At 39.4% G+C, this 22,325-nt stretch overlaps 1 protein-coding gene and 1 long non-coding RNA gene across 3 annotated transcripts in view; one reads left to right on the top strand and one right to left on the bottom strand.

The window, feature by feature from the left end:
- LOC119625619 (uncharacterized) overlaps positions 1 to 16,716 on the top strand; it is a 51,131-nt gene extending 34,415 nt beyond the window's left edge. The window contains exon 4 of the long non-coding RNA XR_005241784.2: positions 1,953 to 16,716. This is a non-coding gene — a long non-coding RNA (uncharacterized lncRNA). The remainder of the gene's footprint in view (positions 1 to 1,952) is intronic.
- FGF12 (fibroblast growth factor 12) overlaps positions 1 to 22,325 on the bottom strand; it is a 585,431-nt gene that overhangs the window by 294,917 nt on the left and 268,189 nt on the right. The gene's annotated exons all lie outside the window — the stretch shown is intronic.

Genomic DNA, 22,325 nt, shown 5'->3' on the forward strand with positions numbered 1-22,325 from the left:
ACGTGAAAGAGTGTGCAGGATAAGAGGAAATTATTTCTCAAAGACTGGGAAAAACTGTCTTTGTAGATCATTAAAAACAATTTTTATTGGTTATAAGAGCAACAGGAAATCTATTGAATGGTGTTACAGAATGAGTGAGATAAAATGAACAAATTTGGATTTTGAAAACGTCACTCTGACTGTAGTCTGGGAAATTATCAAGGGAAGGGAGCATTTAGCACAGAAGGGTGGATTGGAGTATTTTTCAGCAGCTCAGGTGAAAGATACAAGACGACGTGGTGGCAGCGGGGCAATTAGTGATTAGTCAGACGGGATTTGCGGGAGAGCAACAATGTGTCAAGTTTCCTGGAATAAATGTATAGTCTGATACCATTCACGGAATGTAGGGATACTGCCAACAGACACACTGTGAGCCATAAAATCATACATTTGAATCTTAATGTGTTGAGCTTCACGATTTTCCTTCACTAACCCTCCTCTTTTTCCTAGCTGCAAGGATATCAGGCGACATCTCTTAAAATCTTGTTTTGCAGATGGTAAGAGGTTTTCACACATCTGCCACATTTGAAAGCCTAACTCTCTACTCTTCTAAGACATATTAATCACTCAACAAATAGAATGTAAAGCAATTGATGCCCTCCTTGTCAGCCACACAACCTAACCCTTCAGTCCCTCTAAGCATCCCATGAAGCTAGTAACTGTTCTCTGTCCCATCATATATACTAATCTGGTGATGACACTTAACTCGCAGTTTTACTTACATTTTAAAGGATATAGAATCTCTCTCCAAGTTAAGTGCAAGCTCAGTGACAGCAGAAACCACATCTTACATTGCAGAATATGCTCTAGGATAAAGTACTTCAATCTGATAAATTAAATACTGTTCATTTCCCAATCCCTAACACTGTTTTGGGCACTGGCAATGGTTGATGGCACAATAAAAAGAGATTTATTTTGGGGACTTGAGTCCTAATGCCAGTATGGCCACTTAACTAGCTACGTAAAACTGGGCAAATTATTTCACTTTCTTGGGCTTCAATTGCCTCAGTTATAAATATTGAAGATTCAGTGAAATGAGATAGTATACTGTAAAGCAACGGCATTTATCACAGAACTTAGGACAGCGTTTCTTATCTTTTTCTGACTAAATGTTGGATAAATAAAGGTATGAACAAATGAATCTTTGACTGGAGGATCTGAGGGAGGATTTAGCCAGTAGAAAAAGTATTAGTTACATAGTCAGGAAACCAGGGTTCTAGCCCCAGTTCAGTCACTGACTCTCTGATCTGGGGTGAGCTTCTTCTCCTTCTGTGCCTCAGTTTCCTTCCCTGTAACTCCTTTCCCAGTTGATATTGCACGTTTTTTTCCTGACATCCTCTTGTCACAGCCTAGATCCAGGGAGTCACAGAAAGAAACTCTTTACTTATTTGAGGATGAAGAAAGAAGCAATAAACAGAAAGCACTGTTCATTTCCAGTACGAAAAGACCCCTTTAAATGAGAAACGGCAGCACTCAGATTCACCCCCAAGATGGTCTGGATTATTTCCTTCTTGTTCAAGAGATAGCAAGAGAAATTCCACTGTAGGAAACACAGCTGTGTAACAAGTGAGTCCTTAGCAACTCTAAGGCCAGAAATTTGTGAGCAGATATGGAAAGGTACCAATTACCTCTCAAAGACTGGCCCGGTTTCCAGGTGAACAATTTCATCCATTACAGAATTTTCCTGTTTGTAGTTCCAAGGTCCATACTTGTACCAGCATTTTACTCTCTAGGTTAGATGAACTCATTATAGCTGAAGTTTCCCTTAGAAGGACAAGAATACAACTGCTTTTGCTGCTGACTCACTTTAATGCCAACAATTGTACATACATTTTAGAAGCCTAATTTTGATTTACAGTAATATATAGATCAAAATTAGAGCATTTCTGAGCGAGACTTTCTTTTGCCTACAGGACGACCAAGTAGAGACAGAGGATCTACAGAGCAAAATAAACTGCCAGAGCCGAACGATTCAAAGAAGTCGATGACATTACCCTTGGATTCAAGCTCAGTGGGCAGGGAACACATGGCTCTTGTTCACCGCGGTATCTCCGTGCATTCACTGGCTGCTGTGTCCAGCGTTCACTACGCTGCATCGGGCACTGACTACATAGTGAAAAACAATGCTTCGTGGATGAAAGCCGCTTCCAGTATAGCCCTGGGCTTGGCACAGTATGGACATCTACTGATTATTAATTGAATAAATGCATGGGACAATGAACTGCAATCAGCAATATTATAAAAGACAAGATAATAGGCTCAAGACAGACTAAGATGCTGGTGAGTCTGTTGGATGCTCTAAGTTTTAGGTGCCAGAGGGAAAATAATCTGAAGACGCCCAATCAAGTTACAGATGTACTGTCCATCTGGGACAGAGAAAAGAGGTCAAGACTGTACACATCATTTTTTTTTTCCTTTGGCGAGAAGATGATAAAGAAATGTGAATATCGCACTGGTATAATGTAATCAATTCCAAATTAACCTTCAGTAAACCCCAAAATCTCAGTATTTAAATGAATTCTTGTATTCAGAGAGTACCAAAAGAATGTTGCCCGGTAACTGAGATGGGCCTTAGCTAAAGAACATGTTATTGTGTTCAGATAGAGAAATGGAGCCACATGTCTTCCATCTTTACTAACAAGATCTTTGATTCAGCTGAAAGAATGAGTTGTATTTGGGAAGACTAGATTTCAATTGATACAACACAGAGGGATTCAGACATTTTCAAGCATATCCATCCTCTTTGTAAAATGTGTAAACAGCGTGGTATTCAGAGATAACCTTAAGTGAGGTTTTCACTGCTTTGTACAATTCTGTCCCTATAGCTCCTATATCCACAACTGAGTTGTGATAGTCAGAACGGAATATTCTTTTCTTCTCTTACATGCACATTTTAAATGTGGATGAAAATAGAGAAGGTATTTTCTAAAACTATGAATCACTTAAATATTGCAGGAGAGTAGTAATAAGTCGGGCTGGAAAGGTTGTTGCAGAGCTTTGAATACCTAGCTTAGTATTTAACTGTATCTTTCCTCGCTGAAGATTTTGAAAAGCAGTTGCAACATAATCAGCATTCTGCTTCAAAAATTACAGCTAATCATTTTGTTTTGGCTCAATATTTAATTTTGGTTAAGACCTGAGTTCAAAATGTCTCTCAATATACCTTATAAGTTATGAAAACAAGAAAAAACAATTTAAAGATGATTTCTAGCTCAGCAAAATCTGCATTTTCATTTGGACTTTGCTTTACCCTTTTCACATTTATTTATTTGCTTCACCCAAAATAAGCCAGGATGGAAATTCCCCATCATGGTCAAGTTCTGCTCCATGATACACGCACACAGGGGTTCTGTAGCTTATGGGAACCAGGAGAGCAGCAAGTGGGGCAGGCAGCAACAAGAGAGCTCAAACACAGTGGCTGAGAAGCACTGGCACTGCAAGGTGCAATGTTGGCCCAGTGTAAGGCACTGGGCTTATCCCGGGATTCACAGACCTCCTCTCAACTCAGGACGGTGGATTCTCAGAGTTCCAGAAGTCCCTATAGTTCCTTAATAAAGTAGTAATTCTTCACCAAGCCACAGACATTTGCATGGACTTTAACTAGTTCATTGCAAGGAAGAAATATGAAAATGACCATCAGTCTGGCCACCTTGAGTTCCGTAGCCAAGCCCTAAAACCAAGGCCCAGCATGCCACAGTGTGGGACATCACCCACATCCCCTCCAGTTCTCTCTGGTCCGACCTTGACAGCTGACCTTGAAAAAAGGAGAAGAAAGATTTGAGCTCACTTTTTTTCAAACCTGAATTCATCATCCGCCATAATTTCCTTCTCTCTTCACACCTTCCAACACTTCCCATTCAGTAGGTTTATTAGAAGGATTCCGTGCTTTTGACTCAGACCTCTTTGTTTTTTCCTTTTGTCTTTTTTTTTTTTTTTCTCTTGCCTTTCTGTGAAATTGTCTTTGTTTGCTCTAGTTAGCCAGTTGATCCTAACATTGTTTCTGGAACAAGATAATGTGACCTTCAGCATTAGACAAGACTGGAACCAGTGGGGAAAAAGCAGAGTATATTGTCATTCTATGTTCTAAGAATAATTCAAACAAGCCTATGCCATAATGCTGACAGGATCTCCCCAGATTCTCTCTGCTTCTAGACACCATCACAGCCCTGCTTGCTACGCATAGGAGGCCAGCAATGGTAGGCGAGCGCCACCTCGTGGAATTAAGGGAAATTGCTTCACTCTGCAAATTAGACTGAATTTCGGCTTAGCTCTCAAAACACGTTTAAGAAAATTGTATTTTTAAATGGCTTGAACACCTTCCAGTCAGTGAAGCGAAGCCTGAATTTATGAATTCTCTGTCCTAGGGATTCTCTGAGTAGCAGGAGAAATATCTGTACAATGAATCTGCCCTCAGGTAAAATTTAAGGTGAAGGACAACCCCAGCTTCACTTCTTTAAATAAAGGATTTGTAACAGAAACCTAAAGAAAGAAAAAAGAGCACTAATTATGTAGATTGCATTCAAATTAAAATTTACATAGTATCTGAGCAGTAAATTCCACTCCCGCTTTAAAGCAGAGCACTAATTACTACCCTTCCATTAAATCTTTCCTGAAAAATCTCTTCTATCTTTGAAACTACCATCCATTTTGCAAAAACAAGTTACCTTTTCATATTTAATACCAGCAATTCACGGAGGAGTGTGATTTACAGACCATTTGCATTGAAATCACCTATGCTTTTTTTTTGTTTTAAGTGCAGCTTCTTAGGCCCTACCCAGTATCAACTAAATTAGAATTTCTGAGGCTGAATCCTGGGAAGGGGCATTTGAGGTTAGCGTCTAGTTGATTCTCTTGCACACTGTGCACTCCAGTTAGAGACCCCACTGCTTTCTTCATTGAATCCAGGAATTAAGCAATTTAGGAATAGAATTGCCATCGTTCTTGCAAATTACACTATTACTAGTTTTTTTATAGCCCAGCTTCCTAGAGCATCTCCTCTAGAAAGCGTTCCCAATTTATTCCAGAAAATTCAAACAGATGCCTTTTCCTGAGTCCCTCACGCCAAGAACATCCTTATCCAGGGGTCGTTTGATTCCACCTTCCTATTTTAGCTCATCAGAGATCCATATCTTCACCTAGAAATTCTGAACGGTGGGGGTCTCTCACGCATCTCTTTACATGGGCTTTCAGAACACATGCAGCAGCGTTCTGCACGTGGTAAGGTTTAAAGAGTTCATCCCAAACTCTTATGAGTTTGTTCTTGGAATCTTACGGCTTCAAATGATTAGCCAAGCAAAAAGATTTGCAGCATGGCCACCAGAAAACAAACCTCCCACCTTCCCTAAAGCGGCAGAGCAGCTGCCACCGGTAGAACGAAGTTGTTCCTCTCCTCTGCCACCCAGGCACCGCGACTACAGCGTTATCCAGACACACCAATCACTTTGCAACTGCTTGGCTCTCTGCAGTGCCCCAGGAATTCTAAGCAACAAAGGAGACAGTCATCTGTTCCACAGCCTAGCAATTGTGTCATTAAACAAATTGCTCCATAACGTCAAAAGAGGCATTCTTTGTGACAGCCAAGTGATATAATTTGTCTTGATTCCAGACATTGGAGACATCTGTCTCGAATTCATGCCTGTCATTTGGAGTTGCAAGTTTATCTACAGAAAAGTGAGACTATACCCAGACACTGAACAGAAATATAAACATTAAGTGACTACTTAAAAAGCTATAGTTTTACCCTTTTAGCACAAATGCATGGAAATTCTTTCTAAACTATATGGCTGTATACCAACTGAAAAACATGGATTGTTATTCTCTCAACAAAACTGCTTTCAGAATAGGCAATTCAATTTGCCTGAACTGTTGGAACATAACAATAGATGCAGGTTAAACACACAGTTCATTCAGCTCAACACATCCGTTTCTAATAGTAATGTCTCACGGAAGCATTAAATTAAGCAAATGCTCATTGAGCACCAACTTATGCAATGAACCATTAGATGCTATGGAATTAAAAGAATGAGAGCATGTATCACATTGGGCAATTCAGAGATGGCCTCATAGAAGTTCTGCTTCCCGTGGGTCTTTAAAGATGCATAGTCTGACAGCAGTCAGCAAACAGAGATGGTCCTTCCTTTCTACTCGTCTCCATTGTCTTTCCAGTGAGGTCAGCCTCTGCATGTGTAACGCATCCAGCACCAGTTCCCAGACCACTGGCATCCTCACCTTGAATATTTTCCTCCATCCTGCCTCACAATGCACACCCAAGTCAAACATGGACTTACACCGTCTCTGAAATCTTCATCTGAAACATCCAACTCTGACTCACCTCCCTCCTGTCCTCCAGTATTTTCTTCCACCACTTCCCAACAATTCCTCAGTCTTCCTGAGATCCCTAATCCATTGTTCTTGCTCCTGTCCACTGTCACTTGTCCCGTCCTTTTACAACTGGCGGATTTCTATTCATCTTTTTAGTCTTTGCTTAAACAAAACTTTAGCAGCAATACTGCCTCTTTTGATTGGATATCAGTGATCTCCCTTATAAAGAAACTTTCTTAATATTCTACTTTTTTCCCATCTTCAACCTAATCAATCTTTAAGACAATCGCTTATTCATTGTCTTCCCCAGCAGAGGAAATAGTAATCAAGGGAAAGGAAATCACAGCCACTCTTATTTGTTGCAGTGTACCTAGAGTGCTTGGCAGATAACCGATGCCTGAAAATTATTTAATGAATTAGCAACAAAAAAATGATAAAGCCCAATTTGGTGAAGGCACAGAGAATATTTGCAGAAGCAGGGCGAATCCAGGATACAGACTCAGATTGGAGCCATTTTCTAGAGTACTTAAGTATTAGGTAATGGGAGACATTGGGATCTTTAAAGATGAAGACACTGTCCAAATACGCATTTTTTTCAATAATTAGTATAGCTGATTATTAAAAATGTTTATACATTTATTGCAGGAAATCTGAAAAAACTTAGTGAAGTAAAAAGAAAAATCACCCATTTCTATAGTACTGCTAACATTTGATGCATTTTCTTCTACAAATTTTCTAGACATTTGGTTTACATAGTGGTAATAGTACAGTGTATTCAGACCTGGACTCTAATCTGTTTCCTCTCAACGCTGTAACCGAGTTAGCCAGGATGGTCTCGATCTCCTGACCTCATGATCCACCCGCCTCGGCCTCCCAAAGTGCTGGGATTACAGGCGTGAGCCACTGTGCCCGGACTTATCATGTAAAATTTTTTGGTAAACTTATGTAATGACTACCTAACATGAAATCATTTCACCATTACACAGTATACTTATCATTTTCCTATGTTTAAAAACTTGTTACCCATATTTAAATGTTTTATTGAAAATATTACATAGATCAAGCACATAAATCTTTTCTACTCTATGAAATTGATAAATGTCTACTCTTACATAACTACCGTGCAGATCAAGTATTTGACACAACAGCATCCCAAAGCCCTATATGTCCCTTCCCAGGCAATACCCTCAAAAGTAAATATCATTCTGACTTACAACACCGTAAATTCGTTTTGCCTGTTTCTGAACCCCACAGCCCTTTTTGCCTGACTTCTTTTGCTCAATATTATGTCTTTTAAATTCATCCAAGCTTTTGTATAAGTAGTTTATTCATTTTCATTTCTTCAAAGTATTTTATATATACACACACACATAAGCACACATTAACATGCACTATACCCTATCCAAGCCACTGTGGAAGGACATTTGGGTTATTTCCAACTTGCAGCCATTAAATTAAGTTCCTGTTATTAGCCATGCTTCAGTCTAGACATATTGTTAGCAGAAAACACCTCTAAATGAAACAGGCTGTAGAAATCTGTTTTTTTCTGATGTGGAATGATGTGGAAAACTGTTTTCTTTCGAACATGCCTCAGTTGTTCTGCACTCTACAAAAAGTTCGTTTTCTGATGTTAGAGATAGACAACCCACTCTAAATCAATTTCTGCTTATCTGTTATTTCCTTCTAGTGTCAAATGTGTGAGTTATTGAAAAGTAACTGAATATAAAAGAAAAACATCCTCCTAAAAATTGGGAGGGGGGGGGTAACAATACATCAGAACTGTAAGCAGGACACAGACATGAAAGGTTCAAAGTAAATACGCATGTTTCCCAAGTGACGGCCCTTCGACACTATCCTAGGCTTGCGTGATACTATGCTTTGGTTCTCAGTTAGAAGCACAGGTTGTAGAATCAGAAAAAGCTGGAACTGAATCCTGGATTATTTCCTTCTGCATGGTCTTAGAAAACTACTTTACCTCAGCTGCTCGTTGTAAAAACAGGGCCAGTAATGTCAATATTAGCATGAGTAAATGTATTCTGCCATATCATTAGATTTCAATAAATATTATTTTTTATACTGACTAATGGCCACCAATATGCCATATAGTTTAGCTTAGAAGACCCAAATAAGTTTAAATTGAGGTGCAATATTTCCTAAATATAATCTTGAAATAAATTCCCTAAAAACAAGAACAGCAGACTTGCTGCAGCACAATCAGTCCGATCCAACTCTGGCACTGTCCATTTATGTCAGTATCATGTTTAATTACAGAGAATCATAACTACAGCAACAGTATATGTTTGTATTCCGTTTTAGTGTACACAAAGTGCTTTTAAATTCAAACCTCATTCAGTCCTTCAGATACGTGCAGGGATCTGTCCCCTCCTCTATGCAAGTTATCAATTTATTGTGTCTCAGTTCAAATCCATCCTTCATTACCTACTCGGCAACAATGGCCTTGAACCCTTTAAGTCTCTGTCCTTTGCAGCAAACACAATATTAAGCTTTGTCACTAGAGGGTGCTGGAGGAAGTGGTTTCTCTCCCTGCTTCTAGTTTACTTCTACGATGATTTTCTTGTTATTTGTTTTGGAGAGCCGTCAGCAGCTAATTTGTGGGGAGAATATTCACAAATTGTGGTGCTCACAGAGCTGGAATGTGCAGCCCCTTGGTAAGCTTGTGTCCCCAGTTCCAGCGCAGTGATCATCTTGCCATGGACTTCCCAATGTAGACACCATGCATCCCAGGTTCCACACCACCCTGCTGTCGGGTAAGCTCCTGTGCACCTGCCAGGGCTCACTTCCTGCAGGGCTTACGCACTCTTACGCATTAGATCCCTCCAGAGGGCAGTTTCTCCAGTGCCCCATTCCTACAGACGAAGGCGTCTCTGTCTCTTGGTTCTTGTAGCATCTGGTGACCAACAGTGCCCAGCAGCAAACAGCGTCACCCAGCACCGACTCTAGCAACTCTGCAGCAAGGTTTGAGGGCAACATCTCCCTGTGGATTGCTTTTCTGTACCCCAGAAGGCAGGTTTCCAGCAAGTCTCAGAAGGGAGGCACTTTGGTGACTTTTCAATAATTCCTAATCAGCCAAGGGCATGCCCTCTCCAGGGGAGTCTGGATCTCAGCCTGAGGCGGGTTAGAGGACTCTTCCTGGACACTGTATCTCAGCCTTATGACAGCAGCAAATATTTATAGATAATATTGCTGCATCCTATAGAATTCTTTGTACTTCTTACTAGCCAATTTTCTGTTACTTCAATCCACATTACAATTAATAATTCTTATATTAAACTCTCATTTTTCAAATGACTGTACGGTTTCTGTCTCCCAAGTTGGCCATAATTGATACACCATCTTTCAAGACGATGAAATCCAAGAGTAGCACAGACAAAGCCAAGACTAAAACCAAGAAATTCTAAATCTAAAATCCCGTTTTTTCCCACTGCACCAAGATACCCTTTCCAGGAATAAAAACATGTTGGAGAAGAAAGGAAGAAACACCTAATACAATAAAATAACTAACCTCAGTGTCATTTTATAGCAACCTCCTTCCAACTCATTTTCTTAGACACTCAAAGACAAAAGCATCATATCATACTATGCACTACACCAGGACTGCCCATTACACAGAGATAGGTCTGCAGACCCTATTAAGGAGCAAAAAGTGAAGACTGACAATATATCCAATTTTAATCATGTAGCAAATTTGGGACGCCACAGGTAACACTCAACACAGATAGAACCGAACATAGCATACCAAACAAAACACAGATGACAGGTAAAACTCAACACAGGACACTGAGTAGATTAACATCCTAACTTTTGATGAAATAAACTATACAATTAGAATGACCACAGTGTATCTATCAGGCATTCATTTTATGATTCATCCAAATAAACCAAACTAAACAAAAAGATGCTTTACTCTTGGTAATAGTCAAGAGTCATTCACTTAGTATAGAAAGAAAAGTTGGCTCCTAATATTAGAATCTGAATAAAAATATAACACAGTTTCATGGATTAAGAATCCACGGTACCAAGCTGGTCACCATCTCTGATCAATTTTTGATAATGAAGAGATCAGTTAGCCTCTGTATCTAATAGTCTAACACAGAGTGAAAAGTACTAAACTATGTGTCAATCCTGTACTTATTTCAGTTGCCAGAATCCTTTTCCAAAGCATTTCCATAGGTTATAGTTTCCTGTTTAACACACCTCAGTACCTTTGTGTGACACTTCCAGTATCACCTCAATCATGAAACTTTGGCTAGTCTCCACTAACAAAATGAAAAGTGATTTCTCCCATGGGGAAAAGAAAGAGAGATCAGACTGTTACCGTGTCTATATAGAAAGAAGTAGACATAAGAGACTCCATTTTGTTCTGTATTTGAGATGCTGTTAATCTGTGACCCTACCTCTAACCTCGTCCTTGCAAGAGACATGTGCTGTGGTGACTCAAGGTTTAAAGGATTTTGGGCTGTGCAGGGTGTGCTTTGTTAAACAAGTGCCTGAAGGCAGTATGCTTGTGAAAAGTCATCACCATTCTCTTAATCTCAAGTACCCAGGGACACTTACACTGCCAAAGGTCGCAGGGACCTCTGCCTAGGAAAGCTAGGTATTGTCCAAGGTTTCTCCCCATGTGATAGTCTGAAATATGGCCTCGTGGGAAGGGAAAGGCCTGATCGTCCCCCAGCCTGACACCCGTGAAGGGTCTGTGCTGAGGAGGACTAGTACAAGAGGAAAAAAGGCCTCTTGGCAGTTAAGATAGAGAAAAGCATCTGTCTCCTGCCCGTCCCTGGGCAATGGAACATCTTGGTGTTTCTCAGTATGTTGTTTACTGAGAAAGAAGAAAACCGCCTTAGGGCGAAAGGTGGGACTTGCTAGCACAATGCTGCTTTTATCCACTAAAAAGGTTTATGGAGATGTTTGCATATGCATATCAAGGCACAGCACTTTTCCTTAAACTTATTCATGTCACAGAGATCTTTATTCATATGTCTTACTGCTGACCTTCTCCCTAGATGATCCTATTATCCTGCCACTTCCCTTTTTCTAAGATGGTAAAGATAATGATCAATAAATGCTGAGGGAACTCAGAGACCGGTGCCGGCGCGGGTCCTCTGTATGCTGAGCGCCGGTCCCCGGGGCCCACTTTTTCTTTCTCTATACTTTGTCTCTGTGTCTCATTTCTTTTCTCAAGTCTCTCGTTCCACCTAAGGAGAAATGCCCACAGGTGTGGAGGGGCAGGCCACCCCTTCATTCTCCAACACTGGAAGCCCCATAGAATGACCTGTGTTTCTCTTATCATGATCTGTGCTCTACTTTGCACGGTGACTACATACATATCTTCCTTGGTTTCTCCGAGCTGTACGTTACTCTCGGACAAGAATTACTTTACTGATGTGATTTTTACCCAAACTGTAAACACAACGGTTTCTACATTGGCAGTGTTCTATGATAGATATTTCTCATTTCATGACAATTTCTCAGGTTAACTTAGTAGGTGTAAAGAATGATCAGGAGTAGAATCCAAGTCTCCTGACTTTCCAACACTCTCTTTGTTCTATGCCATTGTAAGTGTCAAGAGACAAGATTTAAAGATAGTAACATCAGCTGAGAAATGGAAGAACTATGAGAATGACCAGTCTAAAATACATTGTGCTTGACAACAGGAAAACTCAAAAGGCTTGCTATGGCCAAACCATGAGAATTGAAACCAGCCTACTGTACCAGGAACTTATTTGATGTCATTATGACTATTGAGCAGGAGATTGCCATATTAAAAGGTAAGTTTGTGATGATTCTTAGACCCTTAGGTATTTAATGGACTAAAGATAAGTCATGTTGAGGGTTTAGGAGATCACTAAAGTTAAAAGACTACTAAAAGTCCCAGACACAATGAATATGTCAAGACCTGGTAAATATCACATATATTTAGGATCTTGCATTTAACAGTTTGCTTCTTAACTCAACAATTTGTTTCTAAGATTCACCTATGTAGTAAGGCATAGCCGTAGTTAATTTATTCTATGGCTGTATAATAGCCCATTGTGTGAATTTGCTAAAATTTATTTATGCATTCCACTACTGATGGAACCTGGGTAAAGACTGGTGCTAGGCTAAACAATGCCTCTATAACCATTCTTATATGTGACTCCTGGTGATGTGTAAGAGTTTTAGCTAGAATGTTTGCCTTCAAGTAGAATAGATAATTATAGAGTATTCACATTTTCAGCATTAATAGACTTTCTTCTTTTCCTTGCCTTTTTGCTTTGGTAAGGATCGCCAGTACAATATTGAAGAGAAGTAATGAAAATGGATATCCTTGCCGTATTCCCAAGTATAGGAGAAAAGATCGATATTTAACCATCCATTTTGAAGTAAGCTATAGTTTTTTTGGTACATATTTTCTATCAAATTGAGAAAGATTCTTATATTTCTCAGTTGCTAGGAGGTTTTTTTTGTGATGAATGTGTGCTCAATTTTGTTAACTGTTTTTATTTTGTATTTGTTGAGCCGATCATGTGAATTTTAACCTTTATTCTGTTAATACGCTGAATTACATAGATTGGTGAGTTTTTAATGATAAACCAAACTTCTTTTCTAAGGACAAACTCCACTTAGCCATAATTTATCATCCTTTTGATATATTGATGGATTTGATTTGTCAATGTTTTATTGTGGATTTTCTGTGGCTCTGTGTTAGGTGCTACAGTCTCTACTCATTTTCTTAAGTATTTTTGTCAGGTTTTAGTAACAGGGTTATATTAGTCTCATGATATGAGGCTGAAATTGCTTCCTCTTCTACTTCCTGAAAAATTTCAGGTCATATTTGAAAGATAATTTTGCTGAATTCAAAATTCTGTTTAACGCTGCATTGGCCAACTCCAGGGAACACTACACAAACTAAATCCTATGTGAATTACACCCCTCTGGATTTGCTGAGTGCACAGCCTGTGTGGCTCCACTCAGCATCCTCACCTGTGATTGATACTGATACTGATTGCATCAGAATGTGGACAGTATTGGTCCGGTCTTTCAGCTTCCATTTTTTAGAAGTCTTCTCTTTACCTAATTATTGTTCCTTTGCAGATGATCAGTCTTTTCTCTCTGGCTGCTCCTAAGATCTCCTTTTCTTTGGTGTTCTAAAACTTCACTATAATTTCTTTGACATTAACATATTTTATTGTATATAAATGATATTTTTTATTCACCTACCTAATGTGCAGGTTTCTTTGTGTGTCTATGATGCACATCTTTCCATAATTCCAGACAATTTTCAGTCACTTCTTTCCCTCAACTGCCTTTATCCTTTCCTTCTGGGACTCCAGTTGGATCTAGCTTAGATATTTATTGTGTCCTCCGTATCAGTTAACTTTTCTTTCATATTTTCTACCTTCCTTCTCTGCATTATTATGATCTGGGTAATCGCTTCATATATGTCTCCCTTTTCGTTTATTCCTTTTTAAAGCTGTGTCTGATATGCTTCCAAACCATCTATTGGGTTTTTAATTTCAATTATATTTTTCACTTTTAAAAGTTGTATCTGATTCCTTTTGGAAACTAATTTGATCACATTTGAAAATCTTTTGTTCCTTCTATATCTAAACTTATAAATTTTATTTTTAAAATATTTCATACATAGCTCGGTATTATTCCGAAACTGACTGTTCTAACATATGAAGTTCTTGGTTCTTGAAGGGTCATTAAGAATGCCCCCGTCTTTTTTTTTTTTTTAATTTTGGAGGGTTTGGTCGTATTTAACTTCAAGCTCGTATCTGATTCTATCTAATATCTTTACCTTCTGAGGATCTATTTGTCTCCTAGGGAATTGAATTCCAAAATGGAAGTAAAAACACTTTAATTTTTTAAAAGGTATTAGTAGAAAATGATTAATTACGGTTGCTTTCCTTCAGAGAATATTTGCATTTTTTTGGGTTGAGATTTAGTGTCTAGTACTGATCTGTCTGTGATCACTTTTGCTTGTTTTATTGGGGGATGGTGCGTGTCTCCTGCTTGGCTTTGGCTCAGCTCTCCTAGCATGATGGCCCATGGGATTAGTCTCCCAATTTCACACTCATATTGATCTTTGCCTTGATCAGTTAGTTAACAAAATTCAGTTGTTTAAATCAAATTTAACTAACCTGGGTTTAAACTTTACTTCTGTATAAACTCAAAGTATTTTTAATAAATATAATATTTATGTAAATGATACATATTTAGGACCAAAGATATTTCTCTCTCCATGCAATACTCTTGGTCTATTATTTCCTTTCTAATCAAAATTTGGCAACAAGTTAAACATGTATATCTACATTTCTCTCCTTTTTCTTTTTTGTTTTTTGAGATGGAGTCTCGCTCTGTCGCCCAGGCTTGAATGCGGTGGCGTGATCTTGGCTCACTGAAACCTCCACCTTCCAAGTTCAAGCGATTCTCCTGCCTCAGCCTCCTGAGTAACTGGGACTATAGGTGCGTGCCACCACGCCCAGCTAATTTTTTGTATTTTAGTAGAAACGGGGTTTCACCGTGTTAGACAGGATGGTCTCAATCTCCTGACCCATGATCCGCCCGCCTTGGCCTCCCAAAGTGCTGGGATTACAGTGTGAGCCACCACGCCCGGCCTACATTTCTCTGAACAAGAAGGGCCTGTGTGTTCTAGTTCCACAGTCCTTGTCAAAAACACAAAGATTTTCCTGTTTCGTCAGCAGACTAAAATGAACATGGGGAGCGTCTGGTACAAATACAGTCTAGAAATGTTATTCACTCAGAAAGAGAGATACTTCTAAAATAAGGAAAAATAATTGAATAGTAGAAGGAGAAAATGAAACAAAAATTCAGGAATAAAAGGCTTACTTCATAAATCTAAAAAGGGCTTAAACCATGAAGTCTGATAAACATGGTGCAAGGAGAGAAACACAACAAAGTGTCAAAGGCGTGTTTCTCAGACTACGTGGTTCCATCCCTTTTCATACAGCAAAGGAAGTTTCTAGAAAACGAAAGAGGGCACAAAACCATTAGCAAGAATCTCATCAAAATTATAAAATGATATTGGATTGTTAATTACTGCAGATCTGAGGAGAGAGAGGTGCCACAGTAGGGAAAGGGCCAGGTGACACATTCAGAAGATGTCTAGTACATAACCAATCCATTGTTAGCTCAACAATGAGAGGGACATTACAAGGTTCAACATCTATTTTGGATGTCTGTGGTCTTGGACATCTCAGTTTTTTATAATATTTCCACCTTCTCTAATATTATTTTAATTATTAATTTCATATGGGGAGGATACTTTTTACCTCCCCCAGTTCTCAATGTATTTTCTCTTACTGATGAGAAATTTACTTTTATTGAACCTCTAAGATCAAAGCTAAGCCATAAGACTTATTGCTTGGAAAAGAGTGGGCAAGTACTTCCTAAAATTAAAAGCCTGTAGAGTTGGAAAGAAGAATAATATGATGTACAGAAAGTTTCTACCAGATAAAATGCAGACATAGAAACTCTTTGGAGGAGAAATACTGTTTCTGAGAGGGGACCAGAAAAGGATCAAAAGTTCTCTGAGCCTCTTAGGTTTCTAATCACTCCGTCACTCTGGTTCTCAACTCAGATGGGGTGATGACAAGAAGATTGAAACTCTTGATCAGGTGGAAACTGACCGAACAGAAGTCTTTGAACCCAAATCTTGTTTGGAATTCTGGGAAGAGAAATGGTTGCAAGGAAACCCTGCATCAACACGGTGTATCTACTGGAGAACAGAAATGATAACATCATATATTTAGACAGAGAGATGGTCAGCGCTGGCCCCTTCTGCACACAGGATCTCTTTAATTTCTACACAGTGTATTGCATTTATGGCAGTAGATGCAATGATAACATTTTATAACTTTCTTATTTAACATTATATATTAAATATAAACATACATGTTGTTATAAACTTTTTATAACATTATCAATAACTGAATAATACTCCAATGATTTGCTCTTATGCACTTAGTCTTAACATGCTTCTGCATATTGAGATGGCTTTAAGTTTCTACTATCATAAATAATTCTAAGATTTTCCACAGAATATTAGTAGATGTAATTGAGAATATGTTCAGAAAAACCACATGAATCCATGATACTAAATGCCAACAGTTCCGTTGGTCCCTCAAACACAATTCCACATACATGCATTAAAAACCATAAAGATGAAAACATACTTCACACAGTTCATGGGATGCTCCAGACAGAAGCAAAGTGGTTACTAAGTGGGGTCTTGCAGAGGTGGTCACCGAAAGCCAGTAACTGGTCTTTTGAGTCCATAATATGTTATCACCTCAACCTGACTCACATCACCTAAACTCTGAAAAGGTGGATTGATACATTAGGTATCAACATCTTCTCATACACTGAGACAAAATATGACAAGCCTGGTCTGACTAAAGCCTTTTCAGATAATTCTGGGTATATGACAAAATCTGAGGGATGATAAAAGCATGGTAACGTCTATCACATTTTCACAATTTATGAAAAATATAAGAGAAAATATTTAAAATGTAATTGTGCTCTAAAATTAGAAATATATTGTTATGTTGTGGACCTACACAGTTATAAAAAATTCATTTCTACTTTCAGGATTATGTATAAAAGAAACTGGAAAACCAAATTTGTTATGCCACTGATCAAACTTGGAATTAAGAGGCAAAGGTCATCTGAGACTTAGAGATATCTTAGCCCAAAGCCTGTTGTCAAGCAGGCTAGAGAATGGAGTCTCATTGCAATTAGCTAGTTCTGAATAACTCATTAAAAATACTTTCCAAAGATTAATCTTTCTTATCATAAACGTGATACAGGCTTATTGTAGAAAAAAATTGATGAATATATTTTAAAAATAAGTAAAATTATCTAATTTCATTCTTTAAGTTATTTTAAAATCTCATTTACCCCATAAATATGTACACCTAATATGTATCCACAAAAATGTTTAAAAATAATTTAAAAGTTAAAAAAATTAATGAAATGACTTAAATCCCACCACCTAAAACATTTTATGTATGAACTCTTTGCAGATAAGGACTGCAAGGTAAGAATTACACCCTGCAGGGTTTAGCTATATAGATGTTGGGTAAATATCTTGGAGACTCAGTTCAACCATACTGCAGTGAATTGAGTTAGTACTGTGAGAATGTATGATTCCTACACACTCAAACTCTAGGCACTCTCTTCTAGATTATAACATAAATCCACACATGCAGTGATATGGTTTGGCTGTGTCCCTACCCAAATCTCACCTTGAATTATACTCCCATAATTCCCACATGTTGTGGGAGGGACACAGTGGGAGATAATTTGAATTATGGAGGCAGTTTCTCCCATACTGTTCTCGTGGTAGGGAATCAGTCTCACGAGACCTGATGGTTTTATCAGGGATTTCCGCTTTTGCATCTTCCCCATTTTCTCTTGCCACTGGCATATAAGAAGTACCTTTCACCTCCTGCCATGATTCTGCCACGCAGAACTGTAAGTCCAGCTAAACCTCTTTTTCTTCCCAGTCTCAGGTATGTCTTTATCAGCAGTGTGAAAGTGTGCCAATACAGTAAATTGGTTATCAGTAGATTGGGGTGTTGCTGAAAAGATACCCAAATTGTGGAAGCGAGTTTGGAACGGGGTAACAGGCAGAGGCTGGAACACTTTGTAGGGCTCAGAAGAAGACAGTAGGGAGAGGGGAGGGATAGCATTAGGAGACATACCTAACGTAAATGACGAGTTAATGGGTGCAGCACACCAACATGGCACATGTATACATATGTAACAAACCTGTACATTGTGCACATGTACCCTAGAACATAAAGTATAATAAAATACATATATATATATAAAATTTTTAAAAAATTCATTTAAAAATTCATTAAATTCATTTACAAAAAAGAAGACGAGAGACTTGTTGAATGGTTTGACTAAAATGCTGATAGTGATATGAACAGTAAGGTCCAGGCTGAGATGGTCTCAGATGGAGATGAGGAACTTGTTCGGAACTGGTTACGTTTTAGCAAAGAGACTGGTGGCATTTTGCCTCCATCCTAGAGATTTGTGGAACTTTGAACTTCAGAGAGATGATTTAGGGTATCTGGCAGAAGAAATTTCTAAACAGCAAAAGCATTCAAAAGGTGACTTGGGTACTGTTAAAAGCATTCCATTTTAAAAGGGAAACAGAGCAGAAAAGTCAGAAAATTTGCAGCTGATGATGCAATAGAAACGAAACCCCCATTTTTGAGGAGAAATTCAAGCTGGCTGCAGAAATTTGCATAAGTAGCAAGGAGCCTAATGTTAATCTCCAAGACCACAGGGAAAATATCTCCAGGCCGTGTCATAGATCTTCACAGCAGCCCCTCTCATCACAGGCCTGGAGGCCAAGGAGAAAAAAGTGGTTTTATGGGCTGGGCCCAGGGTCCCTGTGCTGTGTGCAGCCTAGAGACTTGGTGCCCTCTGCTGCAGCCACTCCAGATGTGACTGAAAGTGGCCAACATAAAACTCGGGCTGTGGCTTCAGAGGGTGGAATCCTCAAAACTTGGCAGCTTCCATGTGGTGTTGAGCTTGCAGGTGCACAGAAGTCAAGAATTGAGGTTTGGGAACCTTGGCTTAGATTTCAGAAGATGTATAGAAATGCCTGGATGCCCAGGCAAAAGTTTGCTGTAGGGGTGGGGCCCTCATGAAGAACCTCTTCTTGGGCAGTGCAGAAGGGAAATGTGGGGTCACAGCCCCCACACAGAGTCCCTACTGGGATACTGCCTAGTGGAGCTGTGAGAAGAGGACCACCCTACTCCAAACCCCAGAATGGCAGATCTACCTACAGCTTGCACTGTGTGCCTGGAAAAGCTGCAAACACTCAATGCCAGCCCATGAAAGTAGCCAGGAAGGGGATTGTACCCTGCAAAGCTACAGGGGCAGAGCTGCCCAAGACCATGGAAACCCACCTCTTACATCAGTGTGACCTGGATGTGAGACCTGGAGTCAAAGGAGATCAATTTGGAACTGTAAAATTTGACTGCCTCACTGGTTTTTGGACTTGCATGAAGCTTGTAACCCCTTTGTTTTGGCCAATTTTTCCCATTTGGAATGGCTGTATTTACCCAATATGTGCACCCCCCCTGTATCTAGGAAGCAACTAACTTGCTTTTGATTTTACAGGCTCATAGGCAGAAGGGATTTGCCTTGTCTCAGATGAGACTTTGGACTGTGGACTTCTGGGTTAATGCTAAAATGAGTTGAGACTTTGGGGGACTGTTGGGAGGCACAATTGGTTTTAAAATTTGAGGACATGCAATTTGGAGGGGCTGGGGCGGAATGATACGGTTTCACTGTGTCCCCACCCAAATCTCATCCTGAATTATAACCCCATATTCCCACACGTTGCGGGAGAGACCCAGTGGGAAGTAATCTGAATTATGGAGGCAGTTTCTCCCATATTGTTCTTGTGGTAGTGAATCAGTCTCACGAGATCTGATGGGTTTATCAGGGGTTTCTGCTTTTGCATCTTTCTCATTTTCTCTTACCACCGCCATGTAAGAAGTGCCTTTCACGTCCCACCATGATTCTGAGGCCTCCCCAGCCATGTGAAACTGTGAGTCCAATGAAACCTCTTTTTCTTCCCAGTCTAGGGTATGTCTTTCTCAGCAGTGTGAAAACAGGCTAATACATGCAGACACTTCATCTTATCTATGTTTGTAGCATAATTCCTGGAATTCCATAGCAATTCAGAATTAAATTATCAAATACTGTGGCTGCTTGATTTCACTAACTCAGTTAAGTTAGCAAACTTCTCATCAGATCTAAAAATTGAGCTTCAATTCTTGCTGTGAATGCTAAATAACACGGCAACAAAATTTGGCATTTCCTACATCTGATTCTCTTTCATTTCAAAGGAATTGCCTGGTATTCAGGAGACATAAGTTGGTCAATTTAAATTGTTTAACTTGCATTTGTTACGAATGCTACATTCAAAACGAAAGGATTTGGAAAATGCTGCACAGTAACAACATTACAAAACTGTGAATCTTATTTGATTGCTCGATGTCTATGGCTACATTCCCATGGGAACCAGACACATTTTAATCTTTTTTGTCTTCAAAAACAAGGCACCATTCTGCATGAGCCTTGTCTTTGGGCACATTGCATATATTGATTCAAATATTAAAATGGGTTAATAATAGAATCAAATTCAGAATGGTTGCATGGTTTCCAGAAGAAAAAATAAAATAGTTTTGAAGACGTATGTGCTTTAATCTGACTGGTTAAAATATGGTTAAAATTGCTTATATTTGTACAACCTTTTAAGAAAAATTCTTAATAATCTGAAAAGATCATCTTTCCTGCCTGTATGCTTTGTGTGTGTGTGTGTGTGTGTGTGTATGTGTGTGTGTATGTGTGTGTGTGTGTGTGTGAGAGAGAGAGAGAGGACAGAAAGTGATTCGACATCATTCAGAAAACCCTCATTGAGTACCTTTCAAGTACTGACAGATGTGTTAGACTTTTAAGCTACAAAGATGATCTAGATCAACCTTGTCTTCGAGTCATACAGGATAAACAGACATAAGTACATTTCCGACACGGTGATAATGCAAATACTTACAAGGAAGAGTTGGGGGGCGAGAAGAAAGGTAACCAACTCTACCTTGTGGGAGGGGGGAGTTAGGGAACTCTGATGACATAGGGACCTAATGAGAAGGACAAGCATAAGACCTCAGTCATAGTAGGCCAAGAAAATGTGAAGCGTGCGCCAACCTTTTCTTCCTTGCCTGAACTTGTTCCTTTTCCAAAAGACTCAGCTGAACCAACTACTTGGATCACACAAATTTTATTCCTACTCATGCTCAAGTTCGGGTAGGACGAGGGAGCTTTTTCTAAATTCAGAAACCTGCCTGCGTCTGAGCTTTGCCCACAGCCTCAGAGCTGAGCCAGAGGAATGGCATGTCGACTGAAAACCACGCAGGCCTGCCTGGCCACCTGGATGGCCACAGCAACTAGTGCCTTCTCCAGAGCAGAGACAGATTTCATCTCTTGACACAGAAGCAAAACAACCCATAAGCAAAAAGGGGCCTAGAAAAGTAAGAGGTGACTTGAATCATATTTGGGGTCTTGTTTACTTGGGGAAAAGTTTACTGACATCAAAGCTAAAACTCCAGTACACTGCTCAGCCCTTAGCATATGCTTGACCACAAAGGACCATTTAAGAAGTAGGATTTCCTCAGGTTCCTGCAAGAATTTAACCTTTGCTCTTAACAACTTTCAAATAAAATACCCATGTAACTGGAGGGACAGGAGCACATGTCTACCTAAACCAGACATGGGCCTTACGGTAGCCTCACGTCTACCTTAGATTTGCCCAGGGTAACAACGCAATGCATTCAACTTCCTGAGAAAGAACAAACCAGTGATAGTTGGTTCTAAAACTGCAGAGTGCTGCGAGGAAAACAAGTTGTGTAGGCAGTGGAGCTGTGACTATAATAAACTCTGCACTTCCTGTCACACTAACCATCTTCGCCTCTCCCAGGGTTCAACACAGCCCGTCTCCTGCCATTCTTGTATCATTCTCAGATTCTTTTGCCCAGATGGCAAGTTCTGCATGATAATCACAAAAGCCCTTGCTGAGTGAAACCACTCTCAGGAGAAGGAACATGTTCTCTTTCCTTTCAACCACTGTGATCTGTCTACAGTGTTTTCTAGTTCCCATCCCAAGACATGAAGTTTTTGGCAAAGTTGACTGAGACAACAAGCCTCAATTTCACTGGGAAATTGTAGATTCCCCAGCGAATTCATGGCAGATCCCCAAAATATACATTTTTCTAGTTTTGTTTGGGAGCAAGCAAGAAAAGTAGGAAGAATGTATTTTAAATCCATATGAAAGAGCTAGATGTAGCAGCCCCAGCAACAAAGCAGAAGCCACGAAAACTGGACTGAGAGGGATGGTTGTTTTGTAAGGAGATGAT

This window comes from Chlorocebus sabaeus, chromosome 15 (genome assembly GCF_047675955.1).
Source record: "Chlorocebus sabaeus isolate Y175 chromosome 15, mChlSab1.0.hap1, whole genome shotgun sequence".
In the NCBI taxonomy this organism is placed as follows: Eukaryota; Metazoa; Chordata; class Mammalia; order Primates; family Cercopithecidae; genus Chlorocebus; species Chlorocebus sabaeus.